We start from the raw sequence: 26006 nt of genomic DNA on the forward strand, positions 1-26006 counted from the left end.
ATCGTTATAATTTTACAGTGCCAAATTAGCCGATACTGTAAATAATATATTTGCATGTCAGTTAATTTAGTTTTACACACAGGTAGAATGTTGAATGCAGGCCTTTAACTTGTAACAGAGAATTATTAAGTACATCTTCCACTATTGTCTTGCACATCATTAGCGCAGACCCCACCTTTCTCTCTCTCTCTCTCTCTCTCTCTCTCTCTCTCTCTCTCTCTCTCTCTCTCTCTTGGTGGCCAGCAGCAGTGTCATCATTAAGATAGTGGAGATTAACCCATTCTGAACGGGAACCCATTTTGGTGTCGGCATCATGTCGTGCTTTAGCTATTTAAAAATAGCAGATCTACAAGCTCATATCGCGCCACCGAGTGGCGCGATACGAGCTTGTAGGTCTGCTATTTTTGAAAAATCGAAGAACGACTGACATTTTTAGAATGTGATCTCAGGTCAGAATGGGTTCATCAGACCAGTGTGTGTGTCCAGTGGAAACCTCGTATGAATCTGATCTCAGGTCAGAATGGGTTCATCAGACCAGTGTGTGTGTGTCCAGTGGAAACCTCGTATATATGAATCTGATCTCAGGTCAGAATGGGTTAAAGCAGGGTGGGATTAATGGAGCCTCTCCACTGTAAAACAAAGATGGTGCTGCCACCGCTGCTCCCAGGTAATGAAGGAGCCCGCTGACTTATGGGCTCCTGTCGGGCGTGCCAGGTGCACGCCGTCAGGCCGCTGCCTATCGTCATGGAAACCTCGGATGTCCAGAAGTGTCCACCTTTGTTTCTATAGATCAAAGGGGTGCCCACACTTTTTTTGACTTTCACAATGACCAGCAGCTTGGGAAAATTACGCATTATAATGCAGCTTGCCAAGCTTTATTATCTCCCGGGTTGCAACGAAACTATAGCAGAATTTAGCATGCTTTCCCTGGAAATGTCGTTCAACGTTACTTTTTTTTGTTGTTTGATAGCTTCTCACTGCAGATTAAACATACAGGCAGTTAATCTGCATTGGCTGTGAAGGCAAAAGCCTCTGTCCACAAACTGTTAAATCCTCTGTTTTTCGTCGGCTATCTTTATTTCTCTCCCTGTAGAAGCCATAGCGTAGCAGGCAGCAGCCTCACACACCCACCGGTTTGTTTATAATAGACACCTGGCTGGCACGGCACTGAGTGTGTCGCATGCTATGACGCACATTTTAGTTTAGTTAAGTTTTCCAATTTTGTAAAAATGTGTAGAATAAATATTAAGAATGCCTGTCACGTTTGGCCTCCTACAGAAACCATAAATGAAAAATAATTTATTGCTACTTTTAATGCTACAGGGAGCCACTAGGGGTGTGCTCTAGGCCTGTTGCAGACCCCTGGACCAGCTCAACAAGATCTACCCACCCAAAAAAGTCTTATCCCGTTGCTGAAAACAGCAGCACTGGCGTTACATACTATAAGACAAACACACTAGGAATGGGAAATAGAGAGAGGAAAATGGAATTCGTAGTTATTTGTATATGACTTTGTATTTGTATTGTATTTGTATTGTGTGTTTGAGCTGACAGGCTCTTTTAATCAATCAGTCACCTTAATAATTCAAGTAGTTCTTTTTAATGACTAGTCCTTACCCGTTATGAGATATTTACCCCCCCTTGTGGCCACAACTTTTGTACATACGACGAAGCAGAGCATTATTAGTTTATGGTGGGGGAAACAACATAAAAGTTCAACCATGGAGATACAAGGTTTCTGCCTGACAGCAGCGTGTGGAGAATGGGCGGTTGACTTTATCACCTCCCTGACCAAAGATAAAATAAAATAAGATGGATTCCCACGGCGTACGTGCTGCTCAGACATAACGACCTTATTCACCCTGTTGGTGGGCCATAAAATATAATGAATATAATATACACTAAAGGCAAATACTGTACCGAGTTTTATGCCCACCATAGTGGCCATGCAGTGTCTCACATTATAGCTTTAGGTCGTCAAAATAAGGCCTCATTAAAATACATTGTATTCTTCTCTGATCACATTTTAGTCAATCATGTTCTTAAAGATATGCTGTTTATATTAAGTCTATTTCATTTATTTAATCAGACCAGTGTGTGTCCAGTGGAAACCTCGTATGAATCTGATCTCAGGTCAGAATGGGTTAATCAGACCAGTGTGTGTCCCGTGGAAACCTCGTATGAATCTGATCTCAGGTCAGAATGGGTTAATCGGACCAGTGTGTGTCCAGTGGAAACCTCGTATGAATCTGATCTCAGGTCAGAATGGGTTAATCAGACCAGTGTGTGTCCCGTGGAAACCTCGTATGAATCTGATCTCAGGTCAGAATGTACAATGTACAATAATGAAAAAGTAAAAACACTAAATTGCAAATATGCTAATATACTGTACAGGTCTGTTCCGTGCTCATGTTTTCACTCTGTGAAGGTTGGAAACCCTTTTTGTTGTGACTTGACTCGGACATACTGTACACAATAATTGGCTCCAAAACAATCCTGTAAATAGAAAAGGGGGGTGGTGGGTTGATTTGGGTTCGTTCCCCATATCCAATTATACACGCACGCACGCATGCACGCACGCACGCACGCACGCACGTGCGCTCTCGCACACTAATGGTTTAACGAACATGCTAACAAACTAACAACGTGCATTGTTAGCTCCTGAGTCTGTTCTTCTTGGCAGGCAACACCACTTCACAGCGGAATATAAAATTCGGCTTCAGGCTACTGTCTGATTATACTGTACAGTATGTCCGGCAATGCCCAACTGCAATTAATGTGCATCCTGCAAATCCCTGTTAATACCAGTCACACTGTTTCAAGGTCTGCCTTATTTCTCCAAAGCACAATTGCACTGTGCATTACATTATTGGTCCTTTAATTCACACACTGACGGTGTGAGAAACAACACAGGCACCAACATGCTCATCAGGAGCATCAGTTAGGGGTTCAACATGCTCATCAGGAGCATCAGTTAGGGGTTCAACATGCTCATCAGGAGCATCAGTTAGGGGTTCAACAACATGCTCATCAGGAGCATCAGTTAGGGGTTCAACAACATGCTCATCAGGAGCATCAGTTAGGGGTTCAACATGCTCATCAGGAGCATCAGTTAGGGGTTCAACATGCTCATCAGGAGCATCAGTTAGGGGTTCAACATGCTCATCAGGAGCATCAGTTAGGGGTTCAACATGCTCATCAGGAGCATCAGTTAGGGGTTCACCAACATGCTCATCAGGAGCATCAGTTAGGGGTTCAACATGCTCATCAGGAGCATCAGTTAGGGGTTCAACATGCTCATCAGGAGCATCAGTTAGGGGTTCAACATGCTCATCAGGAGCATCAGTTAGGGGTTCAACATGCTCATCAGGAGCATCAGTTAGGGGTTCCATGCTCATCAGGAGCATCAGTTCGGGGTTCAACATGCTCATCAGGAGCATCAGTTAGGGGTTCAACATGCTCATCAGGAGCATCAGTTAGGGGTTCAACATGCTCATCAGGAGCATCAGTTAGGGGTTCAACATGCTCATCAGGAGCATCAGTTAGGGGTTCAACATGCTCATCAGGAGCATCAGTTAGGGGTTCCATGCTCATCAGGAGCATCAGTTAGGGGTTCAACATGCTCATCAGGAGCATCAGTTAGGGGTTCAACAGGAGCATCAGGAGCATCAGTTAGGGGTTCAACATGCTCATCAGGAGCATCAGTTAGGGGTTCAACATGCTCATCAGGAGCATCAGTTAGGGGTTCAACATGCTCATCAGGAGCATCAGTTAGGGGTTCAACAGGAGCATCAGGAGCATCAGTTAGGGGTTCAACAGGAGCATCAGGAGCATCAGTTAGGGGTTCAACATGCTCATCAGGAGCATCAGTTAGGGGTTCAACATGCTCATCAGGAGCATCAGTTAGGGGTTCAACATGCTCATCAGGAGCATCAGTTAGGGGTTCAACATGCTCATCAGGAGCATCAGTTAGGGGTTCAACATGCTCATCAGGAGCATCAGTTAGGGGTTCAACAGGAGCATCAGGAGCATCAGTTAGGGGTTCAACAGGAGCATCAGGAGCATCAGTTAGGGGTTCAACATGCTCATCAGGAGCATCAGTTAGGGGTTCAACATGCTCATCAGGAGCATCAGTTAGGGGTTCAACATGCTCATCAGGAGCATCAGTTAGGGGTTCAACATGCTCATCAGGAGCATCAGTTAGGGGTTCAACATGCTCATCAGGAGCATCAGTTAGGGGTTCAACATGCTCATCAGGAGCATCAGTTAGGGGTTCAACATGCTCATCAGGAGCATCAGTTAGGGGTTCAACAGGAGCATCAGGAGCATCAGTTAGGGGTTCAACATGCTCATCAGGAGCATCAGTTAGGGGTTCAACAGGAGCATCAGGAGCATCAGTTAGGGGTTCAACATGCTCATCAGGAGCATCAGTTAGGGGTTCAACATGCTCATCAGGAGCATCAGTTAGGGGTTCAACATGCTCATCAGGAGCATCAGTTAGGGGTTCAACATGCTCATCAGGAGCATCAGTTAGGGGTTCAACATGCTCATCAGGAGCATCAGTTAGGGGTTCAACATGCTCATCAGGAGCATCAGTTAGGGGTTCAACATGCTCATCAGGAGCATCAGTTAGGGGTTCAACATGCTCATCAGGAGCATCAGTTAGGGGTTCAACATGCTCATCAGGAGCATCAGTTAGGGGTTCAACATGCTCATCAGGAGCATCAGTTAGGGGTTCAACATGCTCATCAGGAGCATCAGTTAGGGGTTCAACATGCTCATCAGGAGCATCAGTTAGGGGTTCAACAGGAGCATCAGGAGCATCAGTTAGGGGTTCAACATGCTCATCAGGAGCATCAGTTAGGGGTTCAACATGCTCATCAGGAGCATCAGTTAGGGGTTCAACATGCTCATCAGGAGCATCAGTTAGGGGTTCAACATGCTCATCAGGAGCATCAGTTAGGGGTTCAACATGCTCATCAGGAGCATCAGTTAGGGGTTCAACATGCTCATCAGGAGCATCAGTTAGGGGTTCAACATGCTCATCAGGAGCATCAGTTAGGGGTTCAGGGGTTCAGGGGTTTAGGGGTTAGGGGTTCAGGAGCATCAGTTAGGGGTTCAACATGCTCATCAGGAGCATCAGTTAGGGGTTCAGGGGTTTAGGGGTTAGGGGTTCAGGAGCATCAGTTAGGGGTTCGGTGTCTTTGACACAATTTACAATTTAGGCATTTAGCAGACGCTCTTAATCCAGAGCGACTTACATTAAGCAAGAACAAAAAAGCATGGGAATAGATCACATAAAAACATTTATCAAGAAACATGCGTAAGCTAAGAAAGTAACAGTGGAATATCTATATAATGAAGCTATACATGTAAACTATACATCTATACTACTATGCTATGCATATGTACTATGGCGTGCTATGACTACATACAATGCAATTATAGTGCCGTCTACATAACATGCTATAAGTCTGTATCAAATGCTATCTAAGTCTACGGAAGTGCTATCTAAGGGGTTAGGGTAAGTGCTATGGGCCATGATGGAGTCTGAAAAGGTGGGTTTTCAGACTACGGCGGAGGATAGGCCTCTTCGGACTTCCTTCACAGGTGTTACGGATGATACTAATTAAGGCTCTATTTTCTTAATTATAATTCATGCTTCTCCCAATAGAGATATTCGCCATGCTCCAACACTGGACTCTTTTAAGGCTGCCTTGAAAAGACACATTATTCTCTCAGGCTTATGGCATATAGTTTGTTGTTTTGATTGTTTGTTGGTTGTTCATTTTTTAAAGCGTCCTTGGGTTCATGAAAGGCGCTATATAAACTATTATTATTTGTAGTAGTATTATGCTTGCTTACAGGGAATGAATGAAAATGAGACAGAGCTGTGGCGCCAAATATGCTTAAATATGTATGTTCTTTAAATGTCATGCTCAGCAAATATATGTATTCAATCTAAGAGTTGTCTGAATTGTATCAACACATGAATCATGTCCTCGTCTGGTACAGTAGGTAGCTCCTTCGCTTACATGGATTGGGTAGTTGTTTATTGGACTGTCGGGAGTCAGATGATGAGGTCGTTCAGCGGCTGTCTCGGGAGTCAGATGATGAGGTCGTTCAGCGGCCTCAACAACTTAACGATCCAAAACAAAGTAAAAGCTGGCGAATGTATTGATTGTCTGTGAAGACAGGAGGACAAAGGCCGGGGACGGCTCACAGATGGCCGATAAAAAGCTCCTCTTTGAAAGACTCATTTGACATTACATTTTGTACACTAACTTCTAATCGGTCCGTTTACAAAATCAACACAATTATTGTCTCCATTATCGTCATACAGGCTAATGGAGTGAAGGCGTAGAGACGTAGTGCAGTCAGTTGGACCTTCTATCCTCATGATATTCCTGCCTACAGGTATTTTAATGCCGCCGCGCTCCGGCAACATTTACATTGGGGATCCGATGGTTCCTAATCACAATTAGGACTCTACTTAAAGGACAACTTTAGTTTTTTTCAACCAAGGTTGATGTTTTAGGTTGTCATTAGAGAAAGTAAAAGATGAGTGTAATTTTTTCTTCATTTGCTGCTTTCTTTCGTTTTAGGGATTTTGGCCGTTTATGACAGGGGGGGGGGGGGGCGGGGGCATTCGAGCATGGGGCTAAATATGTATTTTTTTTTACAAAATGTCATAGCGATTATTTATTTATTTATTTACTCTAGTCCTACTAAACCCCAAGAAATTACATCTGGCCACAAAAGATCACGAGATCTACTGAATGTGTCAAACTGACATATTGAGCCTATGACACACAGTGTGCAGGCTTCCCCCCAATAGGCTACCTTCACATTCAGTAGATCCTGGGATCTTCCGTGGCCAGATGTAATTTCCTGGGGTTTATTAGGACTATAGTAAATAATAAAATAATAAATCGCCATAATATTTTGTAAAGAAATACATATTTAGCCCCATGCTCGAATGCCCCCGCCCCCCTGTCAAAAAACGTTAAAATCCCTAAAACGAAAGAAAGCAGCAAATGAAGAAAAATGAACACTCATCTTTTACTTTCTCTAACAACCTAAAACATGAACCTTGGTTGAAAAAAACTAAAGTTGTCCTTTAACACTCGCATGACTGAAGTATAAGGCCACCTATATACCACCACAAGCTGAATTCAGGTCAATTTTGTTTTTAATCCTGTGAAGTTATCGGCTATACTATTTCCAGACGCAAGCATTTTCTTTTAACTTGACCAATGGGCTGTCTGGAGGTGTGAAGTCCACTCCCGTGGGGAGGATGGCAGGGGTTGTTATGACTGAAAACGAAAAGGCAGGAATTGTATAAGTATATTATGCCTAAAATCATATTTAGATTTTTTTTTCAGATGAAAAAACCTAAAACAAAGATGATTTGAATCGAATAATGATATATTTGAAAAAGGCAGACACGTATTCCTTTCACTCATCCACCACGGGCATTACTCTTAAGGCTCATACATAGTCTGGATTTACGGTGGTGAGGTGACCACCGAACTACAACATGACGTCACGAGCCGCGGTGAAGAGCAAACCACCGCCACCGCTCCAGCCCTCCTCTCTGTTTTTACTCACCACCGCTCAATGTTATTTCAGCTCCGGTGATCAGCTCACCACCGGAGCGGTGGTCACCTCACCACCGAAAATCCAGACTATGAATAGGCCTTAACTCTTCAGTCTTTCAGTGTTATTGCTTAGCACCTGTCTACGTCCTTCATTTACATATTACTTGACAGAAACATAGCAATTACTCCCCCCCCCCCCCCCCCCAAAAAAAGTGTTTATATCCGTCTTCTCTGGACATTTTCATGAATTGAACAATGTGGACCCTGTTGTAAACAAGTGTAATGCTTAATTGGGTCGTCCACTCACAGTTAACAGTCTTTGTATTGAGTTTGTGCTTAAAATGTACTGTAAATTCTACAAACTGTTAATTAATATTTCAATCAATCAATCAATCAATGGGATTGATAGTTCCTCCTTTAACCTGCCCATGCATTCAGCACTACCTCTGCGTCCTTGTGGAACGTGTCATTTATATAATAACGTATATATTTTTAAAGGATATCTGATGATGATGGGGTAAAATTGGCAGCCGTTTAGACACCACTCGAGACCATCTGGGATGATGTAAGACTGTTTAAATGAAACGTTGACGTTCTTTTTTTTTTTAACCCATTCTGACCGGAGATCAGATTCATACGAGGTTTCCACTGGACACACACTGGTCTGATCAACCCATTCTGACCTGAGATCAGATTCATACGAGGTTTCCACTGGACACACACTGGTCTGATCAACCCATTCTGACCTGAGATCAGATTCATACGAGGTTTCCACTGGACACACACTGGTCTGATCAACCCATTCTGACCTGAGATCAGATTCTAAAAATGTCAGTCGTTCTTTGATTTTTCAAAAATAGCAGACCTACAAGCTCGTATCGCGCCACTCGGTGGCGCGATATGAGCTTGTAGATCTGCTATTTTTCAACAGCTAAAGCATAACATGATGCTAACACCAAAATGGGTGCCCGTTCAGAATGGGTTAAAGAAAGAATTTATCGATGGTGGAATGTGACATTGGTAATTATAGCGAAAGTTATTCAGAGCTGAAACAAGAAAGGAAAAGAAATTGCCAAAAATTGCCGTTGCTCCGATGCGGAGGCTGCTGGCAGCACTTACAGTCTGCTTAACATTCGTACGCGTAACGAGCAAAGACACCACCTGCAGATGCTTCTGATATGAGGCAGACTGCAGAGTGAAGTGTGTTTTTCAAATTCACACCACGTGTTCAAAAATAATAATAATAACTTGGATTTATATAGCGCCTTTCAAGAAACCCAAGGACGCTTTACAAGACAAAAGACAAAAAACTAAACTAGTTGCCAAAAGCCAGAGTGGAAAACAAAGTTTTTGTGCTCAAAGACAAGTGAACCCGGACAGCCGGGGTGAAGTCGAACCCAATTTATGCCTCATTTCAAGTCGAAATAGCATCTCCGAAATAAATTGGCGGAGACTGTTTGGTCAATATTGGGATTCCATTAATATTACATGGCCGGATATCCATGCTATCAAGACCCAGGTAGAGAAAGGAAAATATGCATGTATTTCTACTTGTATTATTTATAGGGGCATGGCAGACAAATTGGTTTCCTGAAGGCCTTTCATGCTACAGCAGGTACATAACTTTTAATAGCATTTTACCGTCGGTCACATTCTGATATGGTTTCACGAGATGCGTCTAAAAATAGCGACGACACTCGACGATTTGAAAGCAGGAAACGATTTCATTAATTTAGAAAAGCACACACTTCGTTTTAATCATGGTGCATTCGGGAGTTAATTACAGACAAAGCATGTGCATGGTGAACAACTTTCCTAATCGAAATGGTAATAAACAATATATCTCAGACCAATCTATGTCAGTCATACCTCCATACATGATGTCCAGTAACTAATTGCTTTCCCATTTTGAGTAATACTATTACTATAAATATGTTACTATTTTTGCTTGAGTGTTTATTTATAATTGTAGACTGGGTTTGGGCGAGCCACAGTCGTTGGGCGAGGTGACTGTGGCTCAGGAGGTAGAGCAGGTCGTCCAATGATCCATGGGTCGGCGGTTCGAATCCCGGCTCCTCCTGTCTACAGTGTCCTTGGGCAAGACACTGAACCCCAAATTGCTCCCGATGTGGTGGTTGGTACCTTGCATGGTTTCCGCCGCAATCGGTGTATGAATGTGTGTGTGAATGGGTGAATGAAATGCACAATCTATATAAAGGCGCTATATAAATGCACCATTTACCATTTAGTTGCGATGGAGTTGCTTTGCAGGCTGCTGATCCGGTCTAGAGCTAGATTCCAGAGCGGATACGGAAACGATGCACACTTTGTCTGTACGTGTGAATCTTCGGACGCGGAAGGGTTGGCCTTAAACCGTCCATAAACAAACTATGGGACAGAAGATGCAATTACTGCGGGCGAGTAAAAAAAAAGTAATGTAATAAGTAACTAGTTACTTTTGACAGGTAATAATATGTAAAGTAATAATAAAACGTATTTTATGTAAGTTGCGACCGTAGGTCGCAGATTATATGAAAACCTGCAAAAGCTGTCAGTCAGTCAGTCTGTCCGTCCATAACACCTCGTGACCCGCTCCATATATGTCAGTCAGTCCGTCACACCTCGTGACACGCTCCATATATGGCCGTCTCCATAATATGCACGACACCTCATCAAACCCTGGATAGCCATACATGGAGAAGACTGGATCATCAGCCGGCCTGCAACTCTCTCCTGACCTCAAACCCTTAGATCTCCATATATGGAGCTGACCTGTTCTGACATTCCATATGTTGATCCTCCCCACCCGTCCTTCCTCTTCAAATTGTCTCCCTTTTGACTGATACCTGCAGTCCATTCAAACTCTATACGGGCCTAAGGCAAAAAATAAATAAAATAACAAACAAGACACCTTAACCCATTCTGAACGGGCACCCATTTTGGTGTTGGCATCATGTTATGCTTTAGCTATTTAAAAATAGCAGATCTACAAGCTCATATCGCGCCACCGAGTGGCGCGATACGAGCTTGTAGGTCTGCTATTTTTTGAAAAATCAAAGAACGACTGACATTTTTTTAATCTGATCTCAGGTCAGAATGGGTTCATCAGACCAGTGTGTGTCCGGCGGAAACCTCGTATGAATCTGATCTCAGGTCAGAATGGGTTAAGGAATGCCTGTTCCATTGAATCAAGGTCAAAGCCTCCCTCCCGTCACGGGGGGATTTGAGGCTAACGCAGCAGCCTGTGTAATGCGCCTCGTGTCACATGCAGGGGGAGCGCTTGTTCAATTGGCACGCATAGCATGTGGGGACAGCGAGGCCACGACCGGTGGCGCCGGGCGGCGCCGCCCGTCACGCTCCATCTCAGCGAGGGCACGACCGGTGGCGCCGGGCGTCGCCGCCCGTCACGCGCCATCTCCGCTCGGGTTCATTTCAGTGGAACGCTCGGCTGTCAGGTGTGTCTCGTGATCGCTAGACTGAACACATGCTCCCTGCCTCCTCGCGCTCGCACACACACACACACACACACACACACACACACACACACACACACAGTGTCACGCACACACATACACATACACACACACACACGCTGCTTTATTTGCTCTTTAATTAGTTGGTTCATTGTGCGGCGTAGTGTGACACAGCGCTGCCCTCCACCGCTACAGCCACTTCCTGGGTGGGGGCCCGCCTGACAGGAATGTGTAATGGATGCCAGAGCCACTTCCTGGGTGGGGGGGCCCGCCTGACAGGAATGTGTAATGGATGCCAGAGCCACTTCCTGGGTGGGGGGGCCCGCCTGACAGGAATGTGTAATGGATGCCAGAGCCACTTCCTGGGTGGGGCCCACCTGACAGGAATGTGTAATGGATGCCAGAGCCACTTCCTGGGTGGGGGGGCCCGCCTGACAGGAATGTGTAATGGATGCCAGAGTCACTTCCTGGGTGGGGGGGGCCCGCCTGACAGGAATGTGTAATGGATGCCAGAGCCACTTCCTGGGTGGGGGGGCCCACTGGCCCACCTGACAGGAATGTGTAATGGATGCCAGAGCCACTTCCTGGGTGGGGGGGCCCACTGGCCCACCTGACAGGAATGTGTAATGGATGCGTGTTTGTCCCCACATTAGCATGTGCTAATCAGCTCCTCTCTGTCTCTTCGGGTCAGACCAATCATTCCCCACCTTTGGAATTCCAAGGTTTGATATTGACTATAGAGCGCCGAAGTCTGACGTCACTTCCAGTAGAGGGCGTCAGTCCCCAGGTTCATGTATTTGTTTAGTTTCAGTAGAGGGCGTCAGTCCCCAGGTTCATGTATTTGTTTAGTTTCAGTAGAGGGCGTCAGTCCCCAGGTTCATGTATTTGTTTAGTTTCAGTAGAGGGCGTCAGTCCCCAGGTTCATGTATTTGTTTAGTTTCAGTAGAGGGCGTCAGTCCCCAGGTTCATGTATTTGTTTAGTTTCAGTAGAGGGCGTCAGTCCCCAGGTTCATGTATTTGTTTAGTTTCAGTAGAGGGCGTCAGTCCCCAGGTTCATGTATTTGTTTAGTTCCAGTAGAGGGCGTCAGTCCCCAGGTTCATGTATTTGTTTAGTTTCAGTAGAGGGCGTCAGTCCCCAGGTTCATGTATTTGTTTAGTTTCAGTAGAGGGCGTCAGTCCCCAGGTTCATGTATTTGTTTAGTTTCAGTAGAGGGCGTCAGTCCCCAGGTTCATGTATTTGTTTAGTTTCAGTAGAGGGCGTCAGTCCCAGGTTCATGTATTTGTTTAGTTTCAGTAGAGGGCGTCAGTCCCCAGGTTCATGTATTTGTTTAGTTTCAGAAGAGGGCGTCAGTCCCCAGGTTCATGTATTTGTTTAGTTTCAGTAGAGGGCGTCAGTCCCCAGGTTCATGTATTTGTTTAGTTTCAGTAGAGGGCGTCAGTCCCCAGGTTCATGTATTTGTTTAGTTTCAGTAGAGGGCGTCAGTCCCCAGGTTCATGTATTTGTTTAGTTTCAGTAGAGGGCGTCAGTCCCCAGGTTCATGTATTTGTTTAGTTTCAGTAGAGGGCGTCAGTCCCCAGGTCCATGTATTTGTTTAGTTTCAGTAGAGGGCGTCAGTCCCCAGGTTCATGTATTTGTTTAGTTTCAGTAGAGGGCGTCAGTCCCCAGGTTCATGTATTTGTTTAGTTTCAGTAGAGGGCGTCAGTCCCCAGGTTCATGTATTTGTTTAGTTTCAGTAGAGGGCGTCAGTCCCCAGGTTCATGTATTTGTTTAGTTTCAGTAGAGGGCGTCAGTCCCCAGGTTCATGTATTTGTTTAGTTTCAGTAGAGGGCGTCAGTCCCCAGGTTCATGTATTTGTTTAGTTTCAGTAGAGGGCGTCAGTCCCCAGGTTCATGTATTTGTTTAGTTTCAGTAGAGGGCGTCAGTCCCCAGGTTCATGTATTTGTTTAGTTTCAGTAGAGGGCGTCAGTCCCCAGGTTCATGTATTTGTTTAGTTTCAGTAGAGGGCGTCAGTCCCCAGGTTCATGTATTTGTTTAGTTTCAGTAGAGGGCGTCAGTCCCCAGGTTCATGTATTTGTTTAGTTTCAGTAGAGGGCGTCAGTCCCCAGGTTCATGTATTTGTTTAGTTTCAGTAGAGGGCGTCAGTCCCCAGGTTCATGTATTTGTTTAGTTTCAGTAGAGGGCGTCAGTCCCCAGGTTCATGTATTTGTTTAGTTTCAGTAGAGGGCGTCAGTCCCCAGGTTCATGTATTTGTTTAGTTTCAGTAGAGGGCGTCAGTCCCCAGGTTCATGTATTTGTTTAGTTTCAGTAGAGGGCGTCAGTCCCCAGGTTCATGTATTTGTTTAGTTTCAGTAGAGGGCGTCAGTCCCCAGGTTCATGTATTTGTTTAGTTTCAGTAGAGGGCGTCAGTCCCCAGGTTCATGTATTTGTTTAGTTTCAGTAGAGGGCGTCAGTCCCCAGGTTCATGTATTTGTTTAGTTTCAGTAGAGGGCGTCAGTCCCCAGGTTCATGTATTTGTTTAGTTTCAGTAGAGGGCGTCAGTCCCCAGGTTCATGTATTTGTTTAGTTTCAGTAGAGGGCGTCAGTCCCCAGGTTCATGTATTTGTTTAGTTTCAGTAGAGGGCGTCAGTCCCCAGGTTCATGTATTTGTTTAGTTTCAGTAGAGGGCGTCAGTCCCCAGGTTCATGTATTTGTTTAGTTTCAGTAGAGGGCGTCAGTCCCCAGGTTCATGTATTTGTTTAGTTTCAGTAGAGGGCGTCAGTCCCCAGGTTCATGTATTTGTTTAGTTTCAGTAGAGGGCGTCAGTCCCCAGGTTCATGTATTTGTTTAGTTTCAGTAGAGGGCGTCAGTCCCCAGGTTCATGTATTTGTTTAGTTTCAGTAGAGGGCGTCAGTCCCCAGGTTCATGTATTTGTTTAGTTTCAGTAGAGGGCGTCAGTCCCCAGGTTCATGTATTTGTTTAGTTTCAGTAGAGGGCGTCAGTCCCCAGGTTCATGTATTTGTTTAGTTTCAGTAGAGGGCGTCAGTCCCCAGGTTCATGTATTTGTTTAGTTTCAGTAGAGGGCGTCAGTCCCCAGGTTCATGTATTTGTTTAGTTTCAGTAGAGGGCGTCAGTCCCCAGGTTCATGTATTTGTTTAGTTTCAGTAGAGGGCGTCAGTCCCCAGGTTCATGTATTTGTTTAGTTTCAGTAGAGGGCGTCAGTCCCCAGGTTCATGTATTTGTTTAGTTTCAGTAGAGGGCGTCAGTCCCCAGGTTCATGTATTTGTTTAGTTTCAGTAGAGGGCGTCAGTCCCCAGGTTCATGTATTTGTTTAGTTTCAGTAGAGGGCGTCAGTCCCCAGGTTCATGTATTTGTTTAGTTTCAGTAGAGGGCGTCAGTCCCCAGGTTCATGTATTTGTTTAGTTTCAGTAGAGGGCGTCAGTCCCCAGGTTCATGTATTTGTTTAGTTTCAGTAGAGGGCGTCAGTCCCCAGGTTCATGTATTTGTTTAGTTTCAGTAGAGGGCGTCAGTCCCCAGGTCCATGTATTTGTTTAGTTTCAGTAGAGGGCGTCAGTCCCCAGGTTCATGTATTTGTTTAGTTTCAGTAGAGGGCGTCAGTCCCCAGGTTCATGTATTTGTTTAGTTTCAGTAGAGGGCGTCAGTCCCCAGGTTCATGTATTTGTTTAGTTTCAGTAGAGGGCGTCAGTCCCCAGGTTCATGTATTTGTTTAGTTTCAGTAGAGGGCGTCAGTCCCCAGGTTCATGTATTTGTTTAGTTTCAGTAGAGGGCGTCAGTCCCCAGGTTCATGTATTTGTTTAGTTTCAGTAGAGGGCGTCAGTCCCCAGGTTCATGTATTTGTTTAGTTTCAGTAGAGGGCGTCAGTCCCCAGGTCCATGTATTTGTTTAGTTTCAGTAGAGGGCGTCAGTCCCCAGGTTCATGTATTTGTTTAGTTTCAGTAGAGGGCGTCAGTCCCCAGGTTCATGTATTTGTTTAGTTTCAGTAGAGGGCGTCAGTCCCCAGGTTCATGTATTTGTTTAGTTTCAGTAGAGGGCGTCAGTCCCAGGTTCATGTATTTGTTTAGTTTCAGTAGAGGGCGTCAGTCCCCAGGTTCATGTATTTGTTTAGTTTCAGTAGAGGGCGTCAGTCCCCAGGTCCATGTATTTGTTTAGTTTCAGTAGAGGGCGTCAGTCCCCAGGTTCATGTATTTGTTTAGTTTCAGTAGAGGGCGTCAGTCCCCAGGTTCATGTATTTGTTTAGTTTCAGTAGAGGGCGTCAGTCCCCAGGTTCATGTATTTGTTTAGTTTCAGTAGAGGGCGTCAGTCCCCAGGTTCATGTATTTGTTTAGTTTCAGTAGAGGGCGTCAGTCCCCAGGTTCATGTATTTGTTTAGTTTCAGTAGAGGGCGTCAGTCCCCAGGTCCATGTATTTGTTTAGTTTCAGTAGAGGGCGTCAGTCCCCAGGTTCATGTATTTGTTTAGTTTCAGTAGAGGGCGTCAGTCCCCAGGTTCATGTATTTGTTTAGTTTCAGTAGAGGGCGTCAGTCCCCAGGTTCATGTATTTGTTTAGTTTCAGTAGAGGGCGTCAGTCCCCAGGTTCATGTATTTGTTTAGTTTCAGTAGAGGGCGTCAGTCCCCAGGTTCATGTATTTGTTTAGTTTCAGTAGAGGGCGTCAGTCCCCAGGTTCATGTATTTGTTTAGTTTCAGTAGAGGGCGTCAGTCCCCAGGTTCATGTATTTGTTTAGTTTCAGTAGAGGGCGTCAGTCCCCAGGTTCATGTATTTGTTTAGTTTCAGTAGAGGGCGTCAGTCCCCAGGTTCATGTATTTGTTTAGTTTCAGTAGAGGGCGTCAGTCCCCAGGTCCATGTATTTGTTTAGTTTCAGTAGAGGGCGTCAGTCCCCAGGTCCATGTATTTGTTTAGTTTCAGTAGAGGGCGTCAGTCCCCAGGTTCATGTATTTGTTTAGTTTCAGTAGAGGGCGTCAGTCCCCAGGTTCATGTATTTGTTTAGTTTCAGTAGAGGGCGTCAGTCCCCAGGTCCATGTATTTGTTTAGTTTCAGTAGAGGGCGTCAGTCCCCAGGTTCATGTATTTGTTTAGTTTCAGTAGAGGGCGTCAGTCCCCAGGTTCATGTATTTGTTTAGTTTCAGTAGAGGGCGTCAGTCCCCAGGTCCATGTATTTGTTTAGTTTCAGTAGAGGGCGTCAGTCCCCCAGGTTCATGTATTTGTTTAGTTTCAGTAGAGGGCGTCAGTCCCCAGGTCCATGTATTTGTTTAGTTTCAGTAGAGGGCGTCAGTCCCCAGGTTCATGTATTTGTTTAGTTTCAGTAGAGGGCGTCAGTCCCCAGGTTCATGTATTTGTTTAGTTTCAGTAGAGGGCGTCAGTCCCCAGGTCCATGTATTTGTTTAGTTTCAGTAGAGGGCGTCAGTCCCCAGGTTCATGTATTTGTTTAGTTTCAGTAGAGGGCGTCAGTCCCCAGGTTCATGTATTTGTTTAGTTTCAGTAGAGGGCGTCAGTCCCCAGGTCCATGTATTTGTTTAGTTTCAGTAGAGGGCGTCAGTCCCCAGGTTCATGTATTTGTTTAGTTTCAGTAGAGGGCGTCAGTCCCCAGGTTCATGTATTTGTTTAGTTTCAGTAGAGGGCGTCAGTCCCCAGGTTCATGTATTTGTTTAGTTTCAGTAGAGGGCGTCAGTCCCCAGGTTCATGTATTTGTTTAGTTTCAGTAGAGGGCGTCAGTCCCCAGGTTCATGTATTTGTTTAGTTTCAGTAGAGGGCGTCAGTCCCCAGGTCATGTATTTGTTTAGTTTCAGTAGAGGGCGTCAGTCCCCAGGTTCATGTATTTGTTTAGTTTCAGTAGAGGGCGTCAGTCCCCAGGTTCATGTATTTGTTTAGTTTCAGTAGAGGGCGTCAGTCCCCAGGTTCATGTATTTGTTTAGTTTCAGTAGAGGGCGTCAGTCCCCAGGTTCATGTATTTGTTTAGTTTCAGTAGAGGGCGTCAGTCCCCAGGTTCATGTATTTGTTTAGTTTCAGTAGAGGGCGTCAGTCCCCAGGTTCATGTATTTGTTTAGTTTCAGTAGAGGGCGTCAGTCCCCAGGTTCATGTATTTGTTTAGTTTCAGTAGAGGGCGTCAGTCCCCAGGTTCATGTATTTGTTTAGTTTCAGTAGAGGGCGTCAGTCCCCAGGTTCATGTATTTGTTTAGTTTCAGTAGAGGGCGTCAGTCCCCAGGTTCATGTATTTGTTTAGTTTCAGTAGAGGGCGTCAGTCCCCAGGTTCATGTATTTGTTTAGTTTCAGTAGAGGGCGTCAGTCCCCAGGTTCATGTATTTGTTTAGTTTCAGTAGAGGGCGTCAGTCCCCAGGTTCATGTATTTGTTTAGTTTCAGTAGAGGGCGTCAGTCCCCAGGTTCATGTATTTGTTTAGTTTCAGTAGAGGGCGTCAGTCCCCAGGTTCATGTATTTGTTTAGTTTCAGTAGAGGGCGTCAGTCCCCAGGTTCATGTATTTGTTTAGTTTCAGTAGAGGGCGTCAGTCCCCAGGTTCATGTATTTGTTTAGTTGCATTGAAATCCCCATTGAGGTGATTTGAGATCGCCTCACATGGGCACAACGACTCGTCTCTTCACACCACATTTCCGAGCTTGTATGTTTACTATTCTTAATTATTAGGCTACTTGTTTATGTAATTTTTTAAGATGGGTTTGTTTGCTGTTAAATGTATCTGATAATTATTTAGATATTTTTTTTTAATGTAGGAAACTAAACTATAGACCAATTAAGGACCCCCATTTGTCACGGTACCTAAATCTACACCTCCTCCGGGTTCATTGAACGGTGTATAAATGGAGCTGTCATGCATTAACCGTTTAACCCATTCTGACCGGGCACCCATTTTGGTGTCAGCATCATGTTATGCTTTATCTATTGAAAAATAGCAGATCTACAAGCTCATATCGCGCCACCGAGTGGCGCGATACGAGCTTGTAGGTCTGCTATTTTTGAAAAATCGAAGAGCGACTGAAATTTTTAGAATCTGATCTCAGGTCAGAATGGGTTCATCAGACCCAGTGTGTGTCCGGCGGAAACCTCGTATGAATCTGATCTCAGGTCAGAATGGGTTCATCAGACCCAGTGTGTGTCCGGCGGAAACCTCGTATGAATCTGATCTCAGGTCAGAATGTGTTAAACCGGAGTCGTCCCTCGAGGCTCTATGCTCGTTGTATGTTCTGTCAATGTGGGCTGGAGGTGTTTTGTTGAAAATATCCGATCGAAAAGCTGGCGCCGTGATCTTGTTGGTTGAGTGGTTAACTCCAGCGGAGCCCACGTACTGTGTGGCTGTTCAAGATGCTGTCTGTAACACCTGTCTGTCTCCTTCAATGCATCAGAGGAGTTAACAGGCTGCTTCTTATCACCTGCATGGCAGGGGGGAGTTAGGACTAGGGATGCACCAATCCGATACTCGTATCGGAGATCGGCACCGATCCAGGCTAAAATTCTAGATCGGGTATCGGATCGGTGGCCGATCCATTATCCGATCCGATCCGATAATTATGTGTAATTACATTATGAAAACAACTCTACCTCCTCTGTGACACAGCAGTGTAGTATTGACAGTATAACATGTGGAATGCAGCCAGGCTAGCCTGCGCACACATTAACCTGGTCTAATTGTTGCACAGTTATTTAATAAATAATTCAGTTTTACAAAGTTGGGAAAGTAATGTTTAAGTCAAGCCTTGATGTTGCCTTACACAAAATAATGATTCCAGACTCCACACAGTGAGGCATACAGCTTAATAGGTTATTACGTTTCTTTGTGGGGGGTATCGGATCGGTACTCTGTATCGGCAGATACTGGACCCCCATGTATCGAAATCGGTATCGAATGCCAAAAAGCCGGATCGGTACATCCCTAGTTAGGACATAGCACATGGAAGTAACATGTTATTCCAACCAGTTCCTTTCCCCTCCATCAAGCACCCCCGGGCTGACCAGGGGGGGGCAGTATAGAGGCAGTATAGATCAGGATTACTGCATGTTTTTGTGAGGGTATAGTCTATACCCTATAGGGGACATGGGGAGAACATGTGAGGGTATAGTCTATACCCTATAGGGGACATGGGGAGAACATGTGAGGGTATAGTCTACCCTATAGGGGACACAGGGAGAACATGTGAGGGTATAGTCTACCCTATAGGGGACACGGGGAGAACATGTGAGGGTATAGTCTACCCTATAGGGGACACGGGGAGAACATGTGAGGGTATAGTCTACCCTATAGGGGACACGGGGAGAACATGTGAGGGTATAGTCTACCCTATAGGGGACATGGGGAGAACATGTGAGGGTATAGTCTACCCTATAGGGGACATGGGGAGAACATGTGAGGGTATAGTCTACCCTATAGGGGACATGGGGAGAACATGTGAGGGTATAGTCTACCCTATAGGGGACATGGGGAGAACATGTGAGGGTATAGTCTACCCTATATAGGGGACATGTGGAGAACATGTGAGGGTATAGTCTACCCTATAGGGGACATGGGGAGAACATGTGAGGGTATAGTATACCCTATAGGGGACATGGGGAGAACATGTGAGGGTATAGTCTACCCTATAGGGGACATGGGGAGAACATGTGAGGGTATAGTCTACCCTATAGGGGACACGGGGAGAACATGTGAGGGTATAGTCTACCCTATAGGGGACATGGGGAGAACATGTGAGGGTATAGTCTACCCTATAGGGGACATGGGGAGAACATGTGAGGGTATAGTCTACCATATAGGGGACACGGGGAGAACATGTGAGGGTATAGTCTATACCCTATAGGGGACATGAGGAGAACATGTGAGGGTATAGTCTATACCCTATAGGGGACATGGGGAGAACATGTGAGGGTATAGTCTACCCTATAGGGGACATGGGGAGAACATGTGAGGGTATAGTCTACCCTATAGGGGACATGGGGAGAACATGTGAGGGTATAGTCTACCCTATAGGGGACACGGGGAGAACATGTGAGGGTATAGTCTACCCTATAGGGGACATAGGGAGAACATGTGAGGGTATAGTCTACCCTATATAGGGGACATGGGGAGAACATGTGAGGGTATAGTCTACCCTATAGGGGACACGGGGAGAACATGTGAGGGTATAGTCTACCCTATAGGGGACATGGGGAGAACATGTGAGGGTATAGTCTACCCTATAGGGGACATGGGGAGAACATGTGAGGGTATAGTCTACCCTATAGGGGACATGGGGAGAACATGTGAGGGTATAGTCTACCCTATAGGGGACATGGGGAGAACATGTGAGGGTATAGTCTACCCTATAGGGGACATGGGGAGAACATGTGAGGGTATAGTCTACCCTATAGGGGACATGGGGAGAACATGTGAGGGTATAGTCTACCCTAGGGGACATGGGGAGAACATGTGAGGGTATAGTCTACCCTATAGGGGACATGGGGAGAACATGTGAGGGTATAGTCTACCCTATAGGGGACATGGGGAGAACATGTGAGGGTATAGTCTACCCTATAGGGGACACGGGGAGAACATGTGAGGGTATAGTCTACCCTATAGGGGACATGGGGAGAACATGTGAGGGTATAGTCTACCCTATAGGGGACATGGGGAGAACATGTGAGGGTATAGTCTACCCTATAGGGGACATGGGGAGAACATGTGAGGGTATAGTCTACCCTATAGGGGACATGGGGAGAACATGTGAGGGTATAGTCTACCCTATAGGGGACATGGGGAGAACATGTGAGGGTATAGTCTACCCTATAGGGGACATGGGGAGAACATGTGAGGGTATAGTCTACCCTATAGGGGACATGGGGAGAACATGTGAGGGTATAGTCTCTACCCTATAGGGGACATGGGGAGAACATGTGAGGGTATAGTCTACCCTATAGGGGACATGGGGAGAACATGTGAGGGTATAGTCTCTACCCTATAGGGGACATGGGGAGAACATGTGAGGGTATAGTCTACCCTATAGGGGACATGGGGAGAACATGTGAGGGTATAGTCTACCCTATAGGGGACATGGGGAGAACATGTGAGGGTATAGTCTACCCTATAGGGGACATGGGGAGAACATGTGAGGGTATAGTCTACCCTATAGGGGACATGGGGAGAACATGTGAGGGTATAGTCTACCCTATAGGGGACATGGGGAGAACATGTGAGGGTATAGTCTACCCTATAGGGGACATGGGGAGAACATGTGAGGGTATAGTCTACCCTATAGGGGACATGGGGAGAACATGTGAGGGTATAGTCTACCCTATAGGGGACATGGGGAGAACATGTGAGGGTATAGTCTACCCTATAGGGGACATGGGGAGAACATGTGAGGGTATAGTCTACCCTATAGGGGACATGGGGAGAACATGTGAGGGTATAGTCTACCCTATAGGGGACATGGGGAGAACATGTGAGGGTATAGTCTACCCTATAGGGGACACGGGGAGAACATGTGAGGGTATAGTCTACCATATAGGGGACACGGGGAGAACATGTGAGGGTATAGTCTACCCTATAGGGGACATGGGGAGAACATGTGAGGGTATAGTCTATACCCTATAGGGGACATGGGGAGAACATGTGAGGGTATAGTCTACTCTATAGGGGACATGGGGAGAACATGTGAGGGTATAGTCTACCCTATATAGGGGACATGGGGAGAACATGTGAGGGTATAGTCTACCCTATAGGGGACATGGGGAGAACATGTGAGGGTATAGTCTACCCTATAGGGGACATGGGGAGAACATGTGAGGGTATAGTCTACCCAATAGGGGACACGGGGAGAACATGTGAGGGTATAGTCTACCCTATATAGGGGACAAGGGGAGAACATGTGAGGGTATAGTCTACCCTATAGGGGACATGGGGAGAACATGTGAGGGTACCTACCCTAGGGGACACGGGGAGAACATGTGAGGGTATAGTCTACCCTATAGGGGACACAGGGAGAACATGTGAGGGTATAGTCTACCCTATAGGGGACATGGGGAGAACATGTGAGGGTACCTACCCTAGGGGACACAGGGAGAACATGTGAGGGTATAGTCTACCCAATAGGGGACACGGGGAGAACATGTGAGGGTATAGTCTACCCTATAGGGGACATGGGGAGAACATGTGAGGGTATAGTCTACCCAATAGGGGACACGGGGAGAACATGTGAGGGTATAGTCTACCCTATATAGGGGACATGGGGAGAACATGTGAGGGTATAGTCTACCCAATAGGGGACACGGGGAGAACATGTGAGGGTATAGTCTACCCTATATAGGGGACAAGGGGAGAACATGTGAGGGTATAGTCTACCCTATAGGGGACATGGGGAGAACATGTGAGGGTATAGTCTACCCTATAGGGGACACGGGGAGAACATGTGAGGGTATAGTCTACCCTATAGGGGACATGGGGAGAACATGTGAGGGTATAGTCTATACCCTATAGGGGACATGGGGAGAACATGTGAGGGTATAGTCTACCCTATAGGGGACATGGGGAGAACATGTGAGGGTATAGTCTATACCCTATAGGGGACATGGGGAGAACATGTGAGGGTATAGTCTACCCTATAGGGGACATGGGGAGAACATGTGAGGGTATAGTCTACCCTATAGGGGACATGGGGAGAACATGTGAGGGTATAGTCTACCCATAGGGGACATGGGGAGAACATGTGAGGGTATAGTCTACCCTATAGGGGACATGGGGAGAACATGTGAGGGTATAGTCTACTCTATAGGGGACATGGGGAGAACATGTGAGGGTATAGTCTACTCTATAGGGGACACGGGGAGAACATGTGAGGGTATAGTCTACCCTATAGGGGACATGGGGAGAACATGTGAGGGTATAGTCTACCCTATAGGGGACATGGGGAGAACATGTGAGGGTATAGTCTACCCTATAGGGGACACGGGGAGAACATGTGAGGGTATAGTCTACCCTATAGGGGACATGGGGAGAACATGTGAGGGTATAGTCTACCCTATAGGGGACATGGGGAGAACATGTGAGGGTATAGTCTACCCTATAGGGGACACGGGGAGAACATGTGAGGGTATAGTCTACTCTATAGGGGACATGGGGAGAACATGTGAGGGTATAGTCTACCCTATAGGGGACATGGGGAGAACATGTGAGGGTATAGTCTACCCTATAGGGGACATGGGGAGAACATGTGAGGGTATAGTCTACCCTATAGGGGACATGGGGAGAACATGTGAGGGTATAGTCTACCCTATAGGGGACATGGGGAGAACATGTGAGGGTATAGTCTACCATATAGGGGACATGGGGAGAACATGTGAGGGTATAGTCTACCCTATAGGGGACATGGGGAGAACATGTGAGGGTATAGTCTACCCTATAGGGGACATGGGGAGAACATGTGAGGGTATAGTCTACCCTATAGGGGACATGGGGAGAACATGTGAGGGTATAGTCTACCCTATAGGGGACATGGGGAGAACATGTGAGGGTATAGTCTACCCTATAGGGGACATGGGGAGAACATGTGAGGGTATAGTCTACCATATAGGGGACATGGGGAGAACATGTGAGGGTATAGTCTACCCTATAGGGGACATGGGGAGAACATGTGAGGGTATAGTCTACCCTATAGGGGACATGGGGAGAACATGTGAGGGTATAGTCTACCCTATATAGGGGACACGGGGAGAACATGTGAGGGTATAGTCTACCCTATAGGGGACATGGGGAGAACATGTGAGGGTATAGTCTACCCTATAGGGGACATGGGGAGAACATGTGAGGGTATAGTCTACCCTATAGGGGACATGGGGAGAACATGTGAGGGTATAGTCTACCCTATAGGGGACATGGGGAGAACATGTGAGGGTATAGTCTACCCTATAGGGGACATGGGGAGAACATGTGAGGGTATAGTCTACCCTATAGGGGACATGGGGAGAACATGTGAGGGTATAGTCTACCCTATAGGGGACATGGGGAGAACATGTGAGGGTATAGTCTACCCTATAGGGGACATGGGGAGAACATGTGAGGGTATAGTCTACCCTATATAGGGGACATGGGGAGAACATGTGAGGGTATAGTCTACCCTATAGGGGACATGGGGAGAACATGTGAGGGTATAGTCTACCCTATAGGGGACATGGGGAGAACATGTGAGGGTATAGTCTACCCAATAGGGGACACGGGGAGAACATGTGAGGGTATAGTCTACCCTATATAGGGGACAAGGGGAGAACATGTGAGGGTATAGTCTACCCTATAGGGGACATGGGGAGAACATGTGAGGGTACCTACCCTAGGGGACACGGGGAGAACATGTGAGGGTATAGTCTACCCTATAGGGGACACAGGGAGAACATGTGAGGGTATAGTCTACCCCAGGGCTATTCAACTGGCGGCCCGCGGGCCAAATGCGGCCCGCGGAGCGCCCCCTAGTGGCCCTTGGAATAATAATTAAAAAAAAAAAAAAAAAAAAAAAAAACTTTTTTTTTTTTTTTTTTTTTTTTTTAAGAGAGAAAGTTACAGGTATGATGTGCGCGATATATAAAGTGCTAGATTATCATAATGACAGTAATCAGCCATAGTTGTTTCTAGGGGTGGGGGGCGAGGGGGGAAGCCCCACCCCATGGGGCCCGCGACCCGCAATTGTATTTGCGCGCGCATGAGACTGGACCATGGTCTTATTCAAAACTTATTTATACTACTTATTATTTGTGGACCTTCAGCATTTCTAGTTGAGGACCCCTGGCCTACATAGATCTTTGTGTTTGAACACAAAATACATTTGTAGAATCCAAAAAAATCCGCGCTTCGCGCGCACGCTTGCGGCCCTCCACACACAATCATTCTACAGTTGTGGCCCCCGACCTAATCTAGTTGAATACCCCTGGTCTACCCTATAGGGGACATGGGGAGAACATGTGAGGGTACCTACCCTAGGGGACACAGGGAGAACATGTGAGGGTATAGTCTACCCAATAGGGGACACGGGGAGAACATGTGAGGGTATAGTCTACCCTATAGGGGACATGGGGAGAACATGTGAGGGTATAGTCTACCCAATAGGGGACACGGGGAGAACATGTGAGGGTATAGTCTACCCTATATAGGGGACATGGGGAGAACATGTGAGGGTATAGTCTACCCAATAGGGGACACGGGGAGAACATGTGAGGGTATAGTCTACCCTATATAGGGGACAAGGGGAGAACATGTGAGGGTATAGTCTACCCTATAGGGGACATGGGGAGAACATGTGAGGGTATAGTCTACCCTATAGGGGACACGGGGAGAACATGTGAGGGTATAGTCTACCCTATAGGGGACATGGGGAGAACATGTGAGGGTATAGTCTATACCCTATAGGGGACATGGGGAGAACATGTGAGGGTATAGTCTACCCTATAGGGGACATGGGGAGAACATGTGAGGGTATAGTCTATACCCTATAGGGGACATGGGGAGAACATGTGAGGGTATAGTCTACCCTATAGGGGACATGGGGAGAACATGTGAGGGTATAGTCTACCCTATAGGGGACATGGGGAGAACATGTGAGGGTATAGTCTACCCATAGGGGACATGGGGAGAACATGTGAGGGTATAGTCTACCCATAGGGGACATGGGGAGAACATGTGAGGGTATAGTCTACTCTATAGGGGACATGGGGAGAACATGTGAGGGTATAGTCTACTCTATAGGGGACACGGGGAGAACATGTGAGGGTATAGTCTACCCTATAGGGGACATGGGGAGAACATGTGAGGGTATAGTCTACCCTATAGGGGACATGGGGAGAACATGTGAGGGTATAGTCTACCCTATAGGGGACACGGGGAGAACATGTGAGGGTATAGTCTACCCTATAGGGGACATGGGGAGAACATGTGAGGGTATAGTCTACCCTATAGGGGACATGGGGAGAACATGT

This window comes from Protomyctophum parallelum (assembly GCF_964188405.1).
Source record: "Protomyctophum parallelum genome assembly, chromosome: 11".
Taxonomy (NCBI): Eukaryota; Metazoa; Chordata; class Actinopteri; order Myctophiformes; family Myctophidae; genus Protomyctophum; species Protomyctophum parallelum.